This window comes from Bombus flavifrons, chromosome 3 (assembly GCF_040668555.2).
Source record: "Bombus flavifrons isolate JBK064 chromosome 3, iyBomFlav1_principal, whole genome shotgun sequence".
Classification (NCBI taxonomy): domain Eukaryota; kingdom Metazoa; phylum Arthropoda; class Insecta; order Hymenoptera; family Apidae; genus Bombus; species Bombus flavifrons.
In genome coordinates, this window is record NC_138444.1 from 3,799,916 (window position 1) to 3,819,435 (window position 19,520).

Here is a 19,520-nt window from a genome sequence, read left to right on the forward strand (position 1 = left end):
TATAACGTAATACTATATAACGTTATACGTTATATGGTAATTCTATATAGCGTTATACGTTATAACTTAATACTATATAACGTTATACGTTATAACTTAATACTATATAACGTTATACGTTATATGGTAATACTATATAACGTTATACGTTGTATGGTAATACTATATAACGTTATACGTTATATGGTAATACTATATAACGTTATACGTCATAACGTAATACTATATAACGTTATACGTTATAACGTAATACTATATAACGTTATACGTTATATGGTAATACTATATAACGTTATACGTTGTATGGTAATACTATATAACGTTATACGTTATAACGTAATACTATGTAACGTTATACGTTATAACGTAATTCTATATAACGTTATACGTTATATGGTAATACTATATAACGTTATACATTATAACGTAATACTATATAACGTTATACGTTATAACGTAATACTATATAACGTTATACGATATAACGTAATACTATATAACGTTATACGATATAACGTAATACTATATAACGTTATACGTTATATGGTAATACTATATAACGTTATACGTTGTATGGTAATACTATATAACGTTATACGTTATATGGTAATACTATATAACGTTATACGTCATAACGTAATACTATATAACGTTATACGTTATAACGTAATACTATATAACGTTATACGTTATATGGTAATACTATATAACGTTATACGTTGTATGGTAATACTATATAACGTTATACGTTATAACGTAATACTATGTAACGTTATACGTTATAACGTAATTCTATATAACGTTATACGTTATATGGTAATACTATATAACGTTATACGTCATAACGTAATACTATATAACGTTATACGTTATAATGTAATACTATATAACGTTATACGTTATAACGTAATACTATATAACGTTATACGTTATAACGTAATACTATATAACGTTATACGTCATAACGTAATACTATATAACGTTATACGTCATAACGTAATACTATATAACGTTATACGTCATAACGTAATACTATATAACGTTATACGTCATAACGTAATACTATATAACGTTATACGTTATAACGTAATACTATATAACGTTATACGTTATAACGTAATACTATATAACGTTATGCGTTGTATGGTAATACTATATATCGTTATACGTTATAACGTAATACTATATAACGTTATGCGTTATAAGGTAATACTATATACCGTTATACGTTATAACGTAGTACTATATAACGTTATACGTCATAACGTAGTACTATATAACGTTATACGTTATATGGTAATACTATATAACGTTATACGTTGTATGGTAATACTATATAACGTTATACGTTATATGGTAATACTATATAACGTTATACGTCATAACGTAATACTATATAACGTTATACGTTATAACGTAATACTATATAACGTTATACGTTATATGGTAATACTATATAACGTTATACGTTGTATGGTAATACTATATAACGTTATACGTTATAACGTAATACTATGTAACGTTATACGTTATAACGTAATTCTATATAACGTTATACGTTATATGGTAATACTATATAACGTTATACATTATAACGTAATACTATATAACGTTATACGATATAACGTAATACTATATAACGTTATACGATATAACGTAATACTATATAACGTCATACGTTGTATGGTAATACTATATAACGTTATACGTTATATGGTAATACTATATAACGTTATACGTTGTATGGTAATACTATATAACGTTATACGTTATATGGTAATACTATATAACGTTATACGTCATAACGTAATACTATATAACGTTATACGTTATAACGTAATACTATATAACGTTATACGTTATATGGTAATACTATATAACGTTATACGTTGTATGGTAATACTATATAACGTTATACGTCATAACGTAATACTATATAACGTTATACGATATAACGTAATACTATATAACGTCATACGTTGTATGGTAATACTATATAACGTTATACGATATAACGTAATACTATATAACGTTATACGATATAACGTAATACTATATAACGTCATACGTTGTATGGTAATACTATATAACGTTATACGTTATATGGTAATACTACATTACGTTATACATTATAACGTAATACTATATAACGTTATACATTATACGATAATACTATATAACGTTATACCTTATATGGTAATACTATATAACGTTATACGTTATAACGTAATACTATATAACGTTATACGTTATATGGTTATACTATATAACGTTATACGTTACATGGTAATACTATATAACGTTATACGTCATAACGTAATACTATATAACGTTATACGTTATAACGTAATACTATATAACGTTATACGTTGTATGGTAATACTATATAACGTTATACGTTGTAACGTAATACTATATAACGTTATACGTTACATGGTAATACCATATAACGTTATACGTTATAACGTAATACTATATAACGTTATACGTTATATGGTAATACTATATAACGTTATACGTCATAACGTAATACTATATAACGTTATACGATATAACGTAATACTATATAACGTTATACGATATAACGTAATACTATATAACGTCATACGTTATATGGTAATTCTATATAACGTTATACGTTATAACTTAATACTATATAACGTTATACGTTATAACTTAATACTATATAACGTTATGCGTTGTATGGTAATACTATATATCGTTATATGATATAACGTAATACTATATAACGTTATACGATATAACGTAATACTATATAACGTTATACGTTATAAGGTAATACTATATACCGTTATACGTTATAACGTAGTACTATATAACGTTATACGTTATAACGTAATTCTATATAACGTTATACGTTATATGGTAATACTATATAACGTTATACGTCATAACGTAATACTATATAAAGTTATACGTCATAACGTAATACTATATAACGTTATACGTCATAACGTAATACTATATAACGTTATACGTTATAACGTAATACTATATAACGTTATACGTTATAACGTAATACTATATAACGTTATACGTTATAACGTAATACTATATAACGTTATACATTATATGATAATACTATATAACGTTATACGTTATAACGTAATACTATATAACGTTATACGTTATAACGTAATACTATATAACGTTATACGTTATAACGTAATACTATATAACGTTATACGATATAACGTAATACTATATAACGTTATACGATATAACGTAATACTATATAACGTCATACGTTGTATGGTAATACTATATAACGTTATACGTTATATGGTAATACTACATAACGTTATACATTATAACGTAATACTATATAACGTTATACGTTATATGGTAATTCTATATAACGTTATACGTTATAACTTAATACTATATAACGTTATACGTTATAACTTAATACTATATAACGTTATACGTTATATGGTAATACTATATAACGTTATACGTTGTATGGTAATACTATATAACGTTATACGTTATAACGTAATACTATGTAACGTTATACGTTATAACGTAATTCTATATAACGTTATACGTTATATGGTAATACTATATAACGTTATACGTCATAACGTAATACTATATAACGTTATACGTTATAACGTATTACTATATAACGTTATACGTTATATGGTAATACTATATAACGTTATACGTTATATGGTAATTCTATATAACGTTATACGTTATAACTTAATACTATATAACGTTATACGTTATAACTTAATACTATATAACGTTATACGTTATATGGTAATACTATATAACGTTATACGTTGTATGGTAATACTATATAACGTTATACGTTATAACGTAATACTATGTAACGTTATACGTTATAACGTAATACTATATAACGTCATACGTTGTATGGTAATACTATATAACGTTATACGATATAACGTAATACTATATAACGTTATACGATATAACGTAATACTATATAACGTCATACGTTGTATGGTAATACTATATAACGTTATACGTTATATGGTAATACTACATTACGTTATACATTATAACGTAATACTATATAACGTTATACATTATACGATAATACTATATAACGTTATACCTTATATGGTAATACTATATAACGTTATACGTTATAACGTAATACTATATAACGTTATACGTTATATGGTTATACTATATAACGTTATACGTTACATGGTAATACTATATAACGTTATACGTCATAACGTAATACTATATAACGTTATACGTTATAACGTAATACTATATAACGTTATACATTATATGATAATACTATATAACGTTATACCTTATATGGTAATACTATATAACGTTATACGTTATAACGTAATACTATATAACGTTATACGTTACATGGTAATACCATATAACGTTATACGTTATAACGTAATACTATATAACGTTATACGTTATATGGTAATACTATATAACGTTATACGTCATAACGTAATACTATATAACGTTATACGATATAACGTAATACTATATAACGTTATACGATATAACGTAATTCTATATAACGTCATACGTTGTATGGTAATACTACATAACGTTATACGTTATATGGTAATACTACATAACGTTATACATTATAACGTAATACTATATAACGTTATACGTTATATGGTAATTCTATATAACGTTATACGTTATAACTTAATACTATATAACGTTATACGTTATAACTTAATACTATATAACGTTATACGTTATATGGTAATACTATATAACGTTATACGTTGTATGGTAATACTATATAACGTTATACGTTATAACGTAATACTATATAACGTTATACGTTACATGGTAATACCATATAACGTTATACGTTATAACGTAATACTATATAACGTTATACGTTATATGGTAATACTATATAACGTTATACGTCATAACGTAATACTATATAACGTTATACGATATAACGTAATACTATATAAAGTTATACGTCACAACGTAATACTATATAACGTTATACGTTATAACGTAATACTATATAACGTTATACGTTATAACGTAATACTATATAACGTTATGCGTTGTATGGTAATACTATATATCGTTATACGTTATAACGTAATACTATATAACGTTATACGTTATAAGGTAATACTATATACCGTTATACGTTATAACGTAGTACTATATAACGTTATACGTTATAACGTAATTCTATATAACGTTATACGTTATATGGTAATACTATATAACGTTATACGTCATAACGTAATACTATATCAAGTTATACGTCACAACGTAATACTATATAACGTTATACGTCATAACGTAATACTATATAACGTTATACGTTATAACGTAATACTATATAACGTTATACGTTATAACGTAATACTATATAACGTTATACGTTATAACGTAATACTATATAACGTTATACATTATATGATAATACTATATAACGTCATACGTTGTATGGTAATACTATATAACGTTATACGTTATATGGTAATACTATATAACGTTATACGTTATAACTTAATACTATATAACGTTATACGTTATATGGTAATACTATATAACGTTATACGTTGTATGGTAATACTATATAACGTTATACGTTATAACGTAATACTATGTAACGTTATACGTTATAACGTAATTCTATATAACGTTATACGTTATATGGTAATACTATATAACGTTATACGTCATAACGTAATACTATATAACGTTATACGTAATAACGTAATACTATATAACGTTATACGTTATAACGTAATACTATATAACGTTATACGTTATAACGTAATACTATATAACGTTATACGTTATAACGTAATACTATATAACGTTATACGTTATACGGTAATACCATATAACGTTATACGTTATAACGTAATACTATATAACGTTATACGTTATATGGTTATACTATATAAAGTTATACGTTACATGGTAATACTATATAACGTTATACGTCATAACGTAATACTATATAACGTTATACGTTATAACGTAATACTATATAACGTTATACATTATATGATAATACTATATAACGTTATACCTTATATGGTAATACTATATAACGTTATACGTTATAACGTAATACTATATAACGTTGTACGTTACATGGTAATACCATATAACGTTATACGTTATAACGTAATACTATATAACGTTATACGTTATATGGTAATACTATATAACGTTATACGTCATAACGTAATACTATATAACGTTATACGAAATAACGTAATACTATATAACGTTATACGATATAACGTAATACTATATAACGTCATACGTTGTATGGTAATACTATATAACGTTATACGTTATAACGTAATACTATATAACGTTATACGTCATAACGTAATACTATATAACGTTATACGTTATAACGTAATACTATATAACGTTATACGTTATAACGTAATACTATATAACGTTATACGTTATAACGTAATACTATATAACGTTATACATTATATGATAATACTATATAACGTTATACGTTATAACGTAATACTACATAACGTTATACGTTATAACGTAATACTATATAACGTTATACGTTATAACGTAATACTATATAACGTTATACGATATAACGTAATACTATATAACGTTATACGATATAACGTAATACTATATAACGTCATACGTTGTATGGTAATACTATATAACGTTATACGTTATATGGTAATACTACATTACGTTATACATTATAACGTAATACTATATAACGTTATACATTATACGATAATACTATATAACGTTATACCTTATATGGTAATACTATATAACGTTATACGTTATAACGTAATACTATATAACGTTATACGTTACATGGTAATACCATATAACGTTATACATTATATGATAATACTATATAACGTTATACCTTATATGGTAATACTATATAACGTTATACGTTATAACGTAATACTATATAACGTTATACGTTACATGGTAATACCATATAACGTTATACGTTATAACGTAATACTATATAACGTTATACGTTATATGGTAATACTATATAACGTTATACGTCATAACGTAATACTATATAACGTTATACGATATAACGTAATACTATATAACGTTATACGATATAACGTAATACTATATAACGTCATACGTTGTATGGTAATACTACATAACGTTATACGTTATATGGTAATACTACATAACGTTATACATTATAACGTAATACTATATAACGTTATACGTTATATGGTAATTCTATATAACGTTATACGTTATAACTTAATACTATATAACGTTATACGTTATAACTTAATACTATATAACGTTATACGTTATATGGTAATACTATATAACGTTATACGTTGTATGGTAATACTATATAACGTTATACGTTATAACGTAATACTATGTAACGTTATACGTTATAACGTAATTCTATATAACGTTATACGTTATATGGTAATACTATATAACGTTATACGTCATAACGTAATACTATATAACGTTATACGTTATAACGTAATACTATATAACGTTATACGTTATAACGTAATTCTATATAACGTTATACGTTATATGGTAATACTATATAACGTTATACGTCATAACGTAATACTATATAACGTTATACGATATAACGTAATACTATATAACGTTATACGATATAACGTAATACTATATAACGTCATACGTTGTATGGTAATACTACATAACGTTATACGTTATATGGTAATACTACATAACGTTATACATTATAACGTAATACTATATAACGTTATACGTTATATGGTAATTCTATATAACGTTATACGTTGTATGGTAATACTATATAACGTTATACGTTATAACGTAATACTATGTAACGTTATACGTTATAACGTAATTCTATATAACGTTATACGTTATATGGTAATACTATATAACGTTATACGTCATAACGTAATACTATATAACGTTATACATTATATGATAATACTATATAACGTTATACGTTATAACGTAATACTATATAACGTTATACGTTATAACGTAATACTATATAACGTTATACGTTATAACGTAATACTATATAACGTTATACGATATAACGTAATACTATATAACGTTATACGATATAACGTAATACTATATAACGTCATACGTTGTATGGTAATACTATATAACGTTATACGTTATATGGTAATACTACATAACGTTATACATTATAACGTAATACTATATAACGTTATACGTTATATGGTAATTCTATATAACGTTATACGTTATAACTTAATACTATATAACGTTATACGTTATAACTTAATACTATATAACGTTATACGTTATATGGTAATACTATATAACGTTATACGTTGTATGGTAATACTATATAACGTTATACGTTATAACGTAATACTATGTAACGTTATACGTTATAACGTAATTCTATATAACGTTATACGTTATATGGTAATACTATATAACGTTATACGTCATAACGTAATACTATATAACGTTATACGTTATAACGTATTACTATATAACGTTATACGTTATATGGTAATACTATATAACGTTATACGTTATATGGTAATTCTATATAACGTTATACGTTATAACTTAATACTATATAACGTTATACGTTATAACTTAATACTATATAACGTTATACGTTATATGGTAATACTATATAACGTTATACGTTGTATGGTAATACTATATAACGTTATACGTTATAACGTAATACTATGTAACGTTATACGTTATAACGTAATACTATATAACGTCATACGTTGTATGGTAATACTATATAACGTTATACGATATAACGTAATACTATATAACGTTATACGATATAACGTAATACTATATAACGTCATACGTTGTATGGTAATACTATATAACGTTATACGTTATATGGTAATACTACATTACGTTATACATTATAACGTAATACTATATAACGTTATACATTATACGATAATACTATATAACGTTATACCTTATATGGTAATACTATATAACGTTATACGTTATAACGTAATACTATATAACGTTATACGTTATATGGTTATACTATATAACGTTATACGTTACATGGTAATACTATATAACGTTATACGTCATAACGTAATACTATATAACGTTATACGTTATAACGTAATACTATATAACGTTATACATTATATGATAATACTATATAACGTTATACCTTATATGGTAATACTATATAACGTTATACGTTATAACGTAATACTATATAACGTTATACGTTACATGGTAATACCATATAACGTTATACGTTATAACGTAATACTATATAACGTTATACGTTATATGGTAATACTATATAACGTTATACGTCATAACGTAATACTATATAACGTTATACGATATAACGTAATACTATATAACGTTATACGATATAACGTAATTCTATATAACGTCATACGTTGTATGGTAATACTACATAACGTTATACGTTATATGGTAATACTACATAACGTTATACATTATAACGTAATACTATATAACGTTATACGTTATATGGTAATTCTATATAACGTTATACGTTATAACTTAATACTATATAACGTTATACGTTATAACTTAATACTATATAACGTTATACGTTATATGGTAATACTATATAACGTTATACGTTGTATGGTAATACTATATAACGTTATACGTTATAACGTAATACTATATAACGTTATACGTTACATGGTAATACCATATAACGTTATACGTTATAACGTAATACTATATAACGTTATACGTTATATGGTAATACTATATAACGTTATACGTCATAACGTAATACTATATAACGTTATACGATATAACGTAATACTATATAAAGTTATACGTCACAACGTAATACTATATAACGTTATACGTTATAACGTAATACTATATAACGTTATACGTTATAACGTAATACTATATAACGTTATGCGTTGTATGGTAATACTATATATCGTTATACGTTATAACGTAATACTATATAACGTTATACGTTATAAGGTAATACTATATACCGTTATACGTTATAACGTAGTACTATATAACGTTATACGTTATAACGTAATTCTATATAACGTTATACGTTATATGGTAATACTATATAACGTTATACGTCATAACGTAATACTATATCAAGTTATACGTCACAACGTAATACTATATAACGTTATACGTCATAACGTAATACTATATAACGTTATACGTTATAACGTAATACTATATAACGTTATACGTTATAACGTAATACTATATAACGTTATACGTTATAACGTAATACTATATAACGTTATACATTATATGATAATACTATATAACGTCATACGTTGTATGGTAATACTATATAACGTTATACGTTATATGGTAATACTATATAACGTTATACGTTATAACTTAATACTATATAACGTTATACGTTATATGGTAATACTATATAACGTTATACGTTGTATGGTAATACTATATAACGTTATACGTTATAACGTAATACTATGTAACGTTATACGTTATAACGTAATTCTATATAACGTTATACGTTATATGGTAATACTATATAACGTTATACGTCATAACGTAATACTATATAACGTTATACGTAATAACGTAATACTATATAACGTTATACGTTATAACGTAATACTATATAACGTTATACGTTATAACGTAATACTATATAACGTTATACGTTATAACGTAATACTATATAACGTTATACGTTATACGGTAATACCATATAACGTTATACGTTATAACGTAATACTATATAACGTTATACGTTATATGGTTATACTATATAAAGTTATACGTTACATGGTAATACTATATAACGTTATACGTCATAACGTAATACTATATAACGTTATACGTTATAACGTAATACTATATAACGTTATACATTATATGATAATACTATATAACGTTATACCTTATATGGTAATACTATATAACGTTATACGTTATAACGTAATACTATATAACGTTGTACGTTACATGGTAATACCATATAACGTTATACGTTATAACGTAATACTATATAACGTTATACGTTATATGGTAATACTATATAACGTTATACGTCATAACGTAATACTATATAACGTTATACGAAATAACGTAATACTATATAACGTTATACGATATAACGTAATACTATATAACGTCATACGTTGTATGGTAATACTATATAACGTTATACGTTATAACGTAATACTATATAACGTTATACGTCATAACGTAATACTATATAACGTTATACGTTATAACGTAATACTATATAACGTTATACGTTATAACGTAATACTATATAACGTTATACGTTATAACGTAATACTATATAACGTTATACATTATATGATAATACTATATAACGTTATACGTTATAACGTAATACTACATAACGTTATACGTTATAACGTAATACTATATAACGTTATACGTTATAACGTAATACTATATAACGTTATACGATATAACGTAATACTATATAACGTTATACGATATAACGTAATACTATATAACGTCATACGTTGTATGGTAATACTATATAACGTTATACGTTATATGGTAATACTACATTACGTTATACATTATAACGTAATACTATATAACGTTATACATTATACGATAATACTATATAACGTTATACCTTATATGGTAATACTATATAACGTTATACGTTATAACGTAATACTATATAACGTTATACGTTACATGGTAATACCATATAACGTTATACATTATATGATAATACTATATAACGTTATACCTTATATGGTAATACTATATAACGTTATACGTTATAACGTAATACTATATAACGTTATACGTTACATGGTAATACCATATAACGTTATACGTTATAACGTAATACTATATAACGTTATACGTTATATGGTAATACTATATAACGTTATACGTCATAACGTAATACTATATAACGTTATACGATATAACGTAATACTATATAACGTTATACGATATAACGTAATACTATATAACGTCATACGTTGTATGGTAATACTACATAACGTTATACGTTATATGGTAATACTACATAACGTTATACATTATAACGTAATACTATATAACGTTATACGTTATATGGTAATTCTATATAACGTTATACGTTATAACTTAATACTATATAACGTTATACGTTATAACTTAATACTATATAACGTTATACGTTATATGGTAATACTATATAACGTTATACGTTGTATGGTAATACTATATAACGTTATACGTTATAACGTAATACTATGTAACGTTATACGTTATAACGTAATTCTATATAACGTTATACGTTATATGGTAATACTATATAACGTTATACGTCATAACGTAATACTATATAACGTTATACGTTATAACGTAATACTATATAACGTTATACGTTATAACGTAATTCTATATAACGTTATACGTTATATGGTAATACTATATAACGTTATACGTCATAACGTAATACTATATAACGTTATACGATATAACGTAATACTATATAACGTTATACGATATAACGTAATACTATATAACGTCATACGTTGTATGGTAATACTACATAACGTTATACGTTATATGGTAATACTACATAACGTTATACATTATAACGTAATACTATATAACGTTATACGTTATATGGTAATTCTATATAACGTTATACGTTGTATGGTAATACTATATAACGTTATACGTTATAACGTAATACTATGTAACGTTATACGTTATAACGTAATTCTATATAACGTTATACGTTATATGGTAATACTATATAACGTTATACGTCATAACGTAATACTATATAACGTTATGCGTTGTATGGTAATACTATATATCGTTATACGTTATAACGTAATACTATATAACGTTATACGTTATAAGGTAATACTATATACCGTTATACGTTATAACGTAGTACTATATAACGTTATACGTTATAACGTAATTCTATATAACGTTATACGTTATATGGTAATACTATATAACGTTATACGTCATAACGTAATACTATATAAAGTTATACGTTATAACGTAATACTATGTAACGTTATACGTTATAACGTAATTCTATATAACGTTATACGTTATATGGTAATACTATATAACGTTATACGTCATAACGTAATACTATATAACGTTATACGTTATAACGTAATACTATATAACGTTATACGTTATAACGTAATTCTATATAACGTTATACGTTATATGGTAATACTATATAACGTTATACGTCATAACGTAATACTATATAACGTTATACGATATAACGTAATACTATATAACGTTATACGATATAACGTAATACTATATAACGTCATACGTTGTATGGTAATACTACATAACGTTATACGTTATATGGTAATACTACATAACGTTATACATTATAACGTAATACTATATAACGTTATACGTTATATGGTAATTCTATATAACGTTATACGTTATAACTTAATACTATATAACGTTATACGTTATAACTTAATACTATATAACGTTATACGTTATAACGTAATACTATGTAACGTTATACGTTATAACGTAATTCTATATAACGTTATACGTTATATGGTAATACTATATAACGTTATACGTCATAACGTAATACTATATAACGTTATACGTTATAACGTAATACTATATAACGTTATACGTTATATGGTAATACTATATAACGTTATACGTTGTATGGTAATACTATATAACGTTATACGTTATAACGTAATACTATGTAACGTTATACGTTATAACGTAATTCTATATAACGTTATACGTTATATGGTAATACTATATAACGTTATACGTCATAACGTAATACTATATAACGTTATACGTTATAACGTAGTACTATATAACGTTATACGTTATAACGTAATACTATATAACGTTATACGTTATAACGTAATACTATATAACGTTATACGTCATAACGTAATACTATATAACGTTATACGTCATAACGTAATACTATATAACGTTATACGTTATAACGTAATACTATATAACGTTATACGTTATATGGTAATTCTATATAACGTTATACGTTATAACTTAATACTATATAACGTTATACGTTATAACTTAATACTATATAACGTTATACGTTATATGGTAATACTATATAACGTTATGCGTTATAAGGTAATACTATCTACCGTTATACGTTATAACGTAGTACTATATAACGTTATACGTCATAACGTAGTACTATATAACGTTATACGTTATATGGTAATACTATATAACGTTATACGTTATAACGTAATACTATATAACGTTATACGTTATAACGTAATACTATGTAACGTTATACGTTATAACGTAATTCTATATAACGTTATACGTTATATGGTAATACTATATAACGTTATACGTCATAACGTAATACTATATAACGTTATACGTTATAACGTAATACTATATAACGTTATACGTTATAACGTAATTCTATATAACGTTATACGTTATATGGTAATACTATATAACGTTATACGTCATAACGTAATACTATATAACGTTATACGATATAACGTAATACTATATAACGTTATACGATATAACGTAATACTATATAACGTCATACGTTGTATGGTAATACTACATAACGTTATACGTTATATGGTAATACTACATAACGTTATACATTATAACGTAATACTATATAACGTTATACGTTATATGGTAATTCTATATAACGTTATACGTTATAACTTAATACTACATAACGTTATACGTTATAACTTAATACTATATAACGTTATACGTTATAACGTAATACTATGTAACGTTATACGTTATAACGTAATTCTATATAACGTTATACGTTATATGGTAATACTATATAACGTTATACGTCATAACGTAATACTATATAACGTTATACGTTATAACGTAATACTATATAACGTTATACGTTATATGGTAATACTATATAACGTTATACGTTGTATGGTAATACTATATAACGTTATACGTTATAACGTAATACTATGTAACGTTATACGTTATAACGTAATTCTATATAACGTTATACGTTATATGGTAATACTATATAACGTTATACGTCATAACGTAATACTATATAACGTTATACGTTATAACGTAATACTATATAACGTTATACGTTATAACGTAATACTATATAACGTTATACGTTATAACGTAATACTATATAACGTTATACGTCATAACGTAATACTATATAACGTTATACGTTGTATGGTAATACTATATAACGTTATACGTTATAACGTAATACTATGTAACGTTATACGTTATAACGTAATTCTATATAACGTTATACGTTATATGGTAATACTATATAACGTTATACGTCATAACGTAATACTATATAACGTTATACGTTATAACGTAATACTATATAACGTTATACGTTATAACGTAATTCTATATAACGTTATACGTTATATGGTAATACTATATAACGTTATACGTCATAACGTAATACTATATAACGTTATACGATATAACGTAATACTATATAACGTTATACGATATAACGTAATACTATATAACGTTATACGATATAACGTAATACTATATAACGTCATACGTTGTATGGTAATACTACATAACGTTATACGTTATATGGTAATACTACATAACGTTATACATTATAACGTAATACTATATAACGTTATACGTTATATGGTAATTCTATATAACGTTATACGTTGTATGGTAATACTATATAACGTTATACGTTATAACGTAATACTATGTAACGTTATACGTTATAACGTAATTCTATATAACGTTATACGTTATATGGTAATACTATATAACGTTATACGTCATAACGTAATACTATATAACGTTATGCGTTGTATGGTAATACTATATATCGTTATACGTTATAACGTAATACTATATAACGTTATACGTTATAAGGTAATACTATATACCGTTATACGTTATAACGTAGTACTATATAACGTTATACGTTATAACGTAATTCTATATAACGTTATACGTTATATGGTAATACTATATAACGTTATACGTCATAACGTAATACTATATAAAGTTATACGTTATAACGTAATACTATGTAACGTTATACGTTATAACGTAATTCTATATAACGTTATACGTTATATGGTAATACTATATAACGTTATACGTCATAACGTAATACTATATAACGTTATACGTTATAACGTAATACTATATAACGTTATACGTTATAACGTTATTCTATATAACGTTATACGTTATATGGTAATACTATATAACGTTATACGTCATAACGTAATACTATATAACGTTATACGATATAACGTAATACTATATAACGTTATACGATATAACGTAATACTATATAACGTCATACGTTGTATGGTAATACTACATAACGTTATACGTTATATGGTAATACTACATAACGTTATACATTATAACGTAATACTATATAACGTTATACGTTATATGGTAATTCTATATAACGTTATACGTTATAACTTAATACTATATAACGTTATACGTTATAACTTAATACTATATAACGTTATACGTTATAACGTAATACTATGTAACGTTATACGTTATAACGTAATTCTATATAACGTTATACGTTATATGGTAATACTATATAACGTTATACGTCATAACGTAATACTATATAACGTTATACGTTATAACGTAATACTATATAACGTTATACGTTATATGGTAATACTATATAACGTTATACGTTGTATGGTAATACTATATAACGTTATACGTTATAACGTAATACTATGTAACGTTATACGTTATAACGTAATTCTATATAACGTTATACGTTATATGGTAATACTATATAACGTTATACGTCATAACGTAATACTATATAACGTTATACGTTATAACGTAATACTATATAACGTTATACGTTATAACGTAATACTATATAACGTTATACGTTATAACGTAATACTATATAACGTTATACGTCATAACGTAATACTATATAACGTTATACGTCATAACGTAATACTATATAACGTTATACGTTATAACGTAATACTATATAACGTTATACGTTATATGGTAATTCTATATAACGTTATACGTTATAACTTAATACTATATAACGTTATACGTTATAACTTAATACTATATAACGTTATACGTTATATGGTAATACTATATAACGTTATGCGTTATAAGGTAATACTATCTACCGTTATACGTTATAACGTAGTACTATATAACGTTATACGTCATAACGTAGTACTATATAACGTTATACGTTATATGGTAATACTATATAACGTTATACGTTATAACGTAATACTATATAACGTTATACGTTATAACGTAATACTATATAACATTATGCGTTATATGGTAATACTATATATCGTTATACGTTATAACGTAATACTATATAACGTTATACGTCATAACGTAATACTATATAACGTTATACGTTATAACGTAATACTATATAACGTTATGCGTCATAACGTAATACTATATAACGTTATACGTTATTACGTAATACTATATAACGTTATACGTCACAACGTAATACTATATAAAGTTATACGTCACAACGTAATACTATATAACGTTATACGTTATAACGTAATACTATATAACGTTATACGTTATAACGTAATACTATATAACGTTATACGTCATAACGTAATACTATATAACGTTATACGATATAACGTAATACTATATAACGTTATACGATATAACGTAATACTATATAACGTCATACGTTGTATGGTAATACTACATAACGTTATACGTTATATGGTAATACTACATAACGTTATACATTATAACGTAATACTATACAACGTTATACGTTATATGGTAATTCTATATAACGTTATACGTTATAACTTAATACTATATAACGTTATACGTTATAACTTAATACTATATAACGTTATACGTTATATGGTAATACTATATAACGTTATACGTTGTATGGTAATACTATATAACGTTATACGTTATAACGTAATACTATGTAACGTTATACGTTATAACGTAATTCTATATAACGTTATACGTTATATGGTAATACTATATAACGTTATACGTCATAACGTAATACTATATAACGTTATACGTTATAACGTAATACTATATAACGTTATACGTTATAACGTAATTCTATATAACGTTATACGTTATATGGTAATACTATATAACGTTATACGTCATAACGTAATACTATATAACGTTATACGATATAACGTAATACTATATAACGTTATACGATATAACGTAATACTATATAACGTCATACGTTGTATGGTAATACTACATAACGTTATACGTTATATGGTAATACTACATAACGTTATACATTATAACGTAATACTATATAACGTTATACGTTATATGGTAATTCTATATAACGTTATACGTTATAACTTAATACTATATAACGTTATACGTTATAACTTAATACTATATAACGTTATACGTTATAACTTAATACTATATAACGTTATACGTTATATGGTAATACTATATAACGTTATACGTTGTATGGTAATACTATATAACGTTATACGTTATAACGTAATACTATGTAACGTTATACGTTATAACGTAATTCTATATAACGTTATACGTTATATGGTAATACTATATAACGTTATACGTCATAACGTAATACTATATAACGTTATGCGTTGTATGGTAATACTATATATCGTTATACGTTATAACGTAATACTATATAACGTTATAGGTTATAAGGTAATACTATATACCGTTATACGTTATAACGTAGTACTATATAACGTTATACGTTATAACGTAATTCTATATAACGTTATACGTTATATGGTAATACTATATAACGTTATACGTCATAACGTAATACTATATAAAGTTATACGTCACAACGTAATACTATATAACGTTATACGTCATAACGTAATACTATATAACGTTATACGTTATAACGTAATACTATATAACGTTATACGTTATAACGTAATACTATATAACGTTATACGTTATAACGTAATACTATATAACGTTATACGTTATAACGTAATACTATATAACGTTATACATTATATGATAATACTATATAACGTTATACGTTATAACGTAATACTATATAACGTTATACGTTATAACGTAATACTATATAACGTTATACGTTATAACGTAATACTATATAACGTTATACGATATAACGTAATACTATATAACGTTATACGGTATAACGTAATACTATATAACGTCATACGTTGTATGGTAATACTATATAACGTTATACGTTATATGGTAATACTACATAACGTTATACATTATAACGTAATACTATATAACGTTATACGTTATATGGTAATTCTATATAACGTTATACGTTATAACTTAATACTATATAACGTTATACGTTATAACGTAATACTATATAACGTTATACATTATATGATAATACTATATAACGTTATACGTTATAACGTAATACTATATAACGTTATACGTTATAACGTAATACTATATAACGTTATACGTTATAACGTAATACTATATAA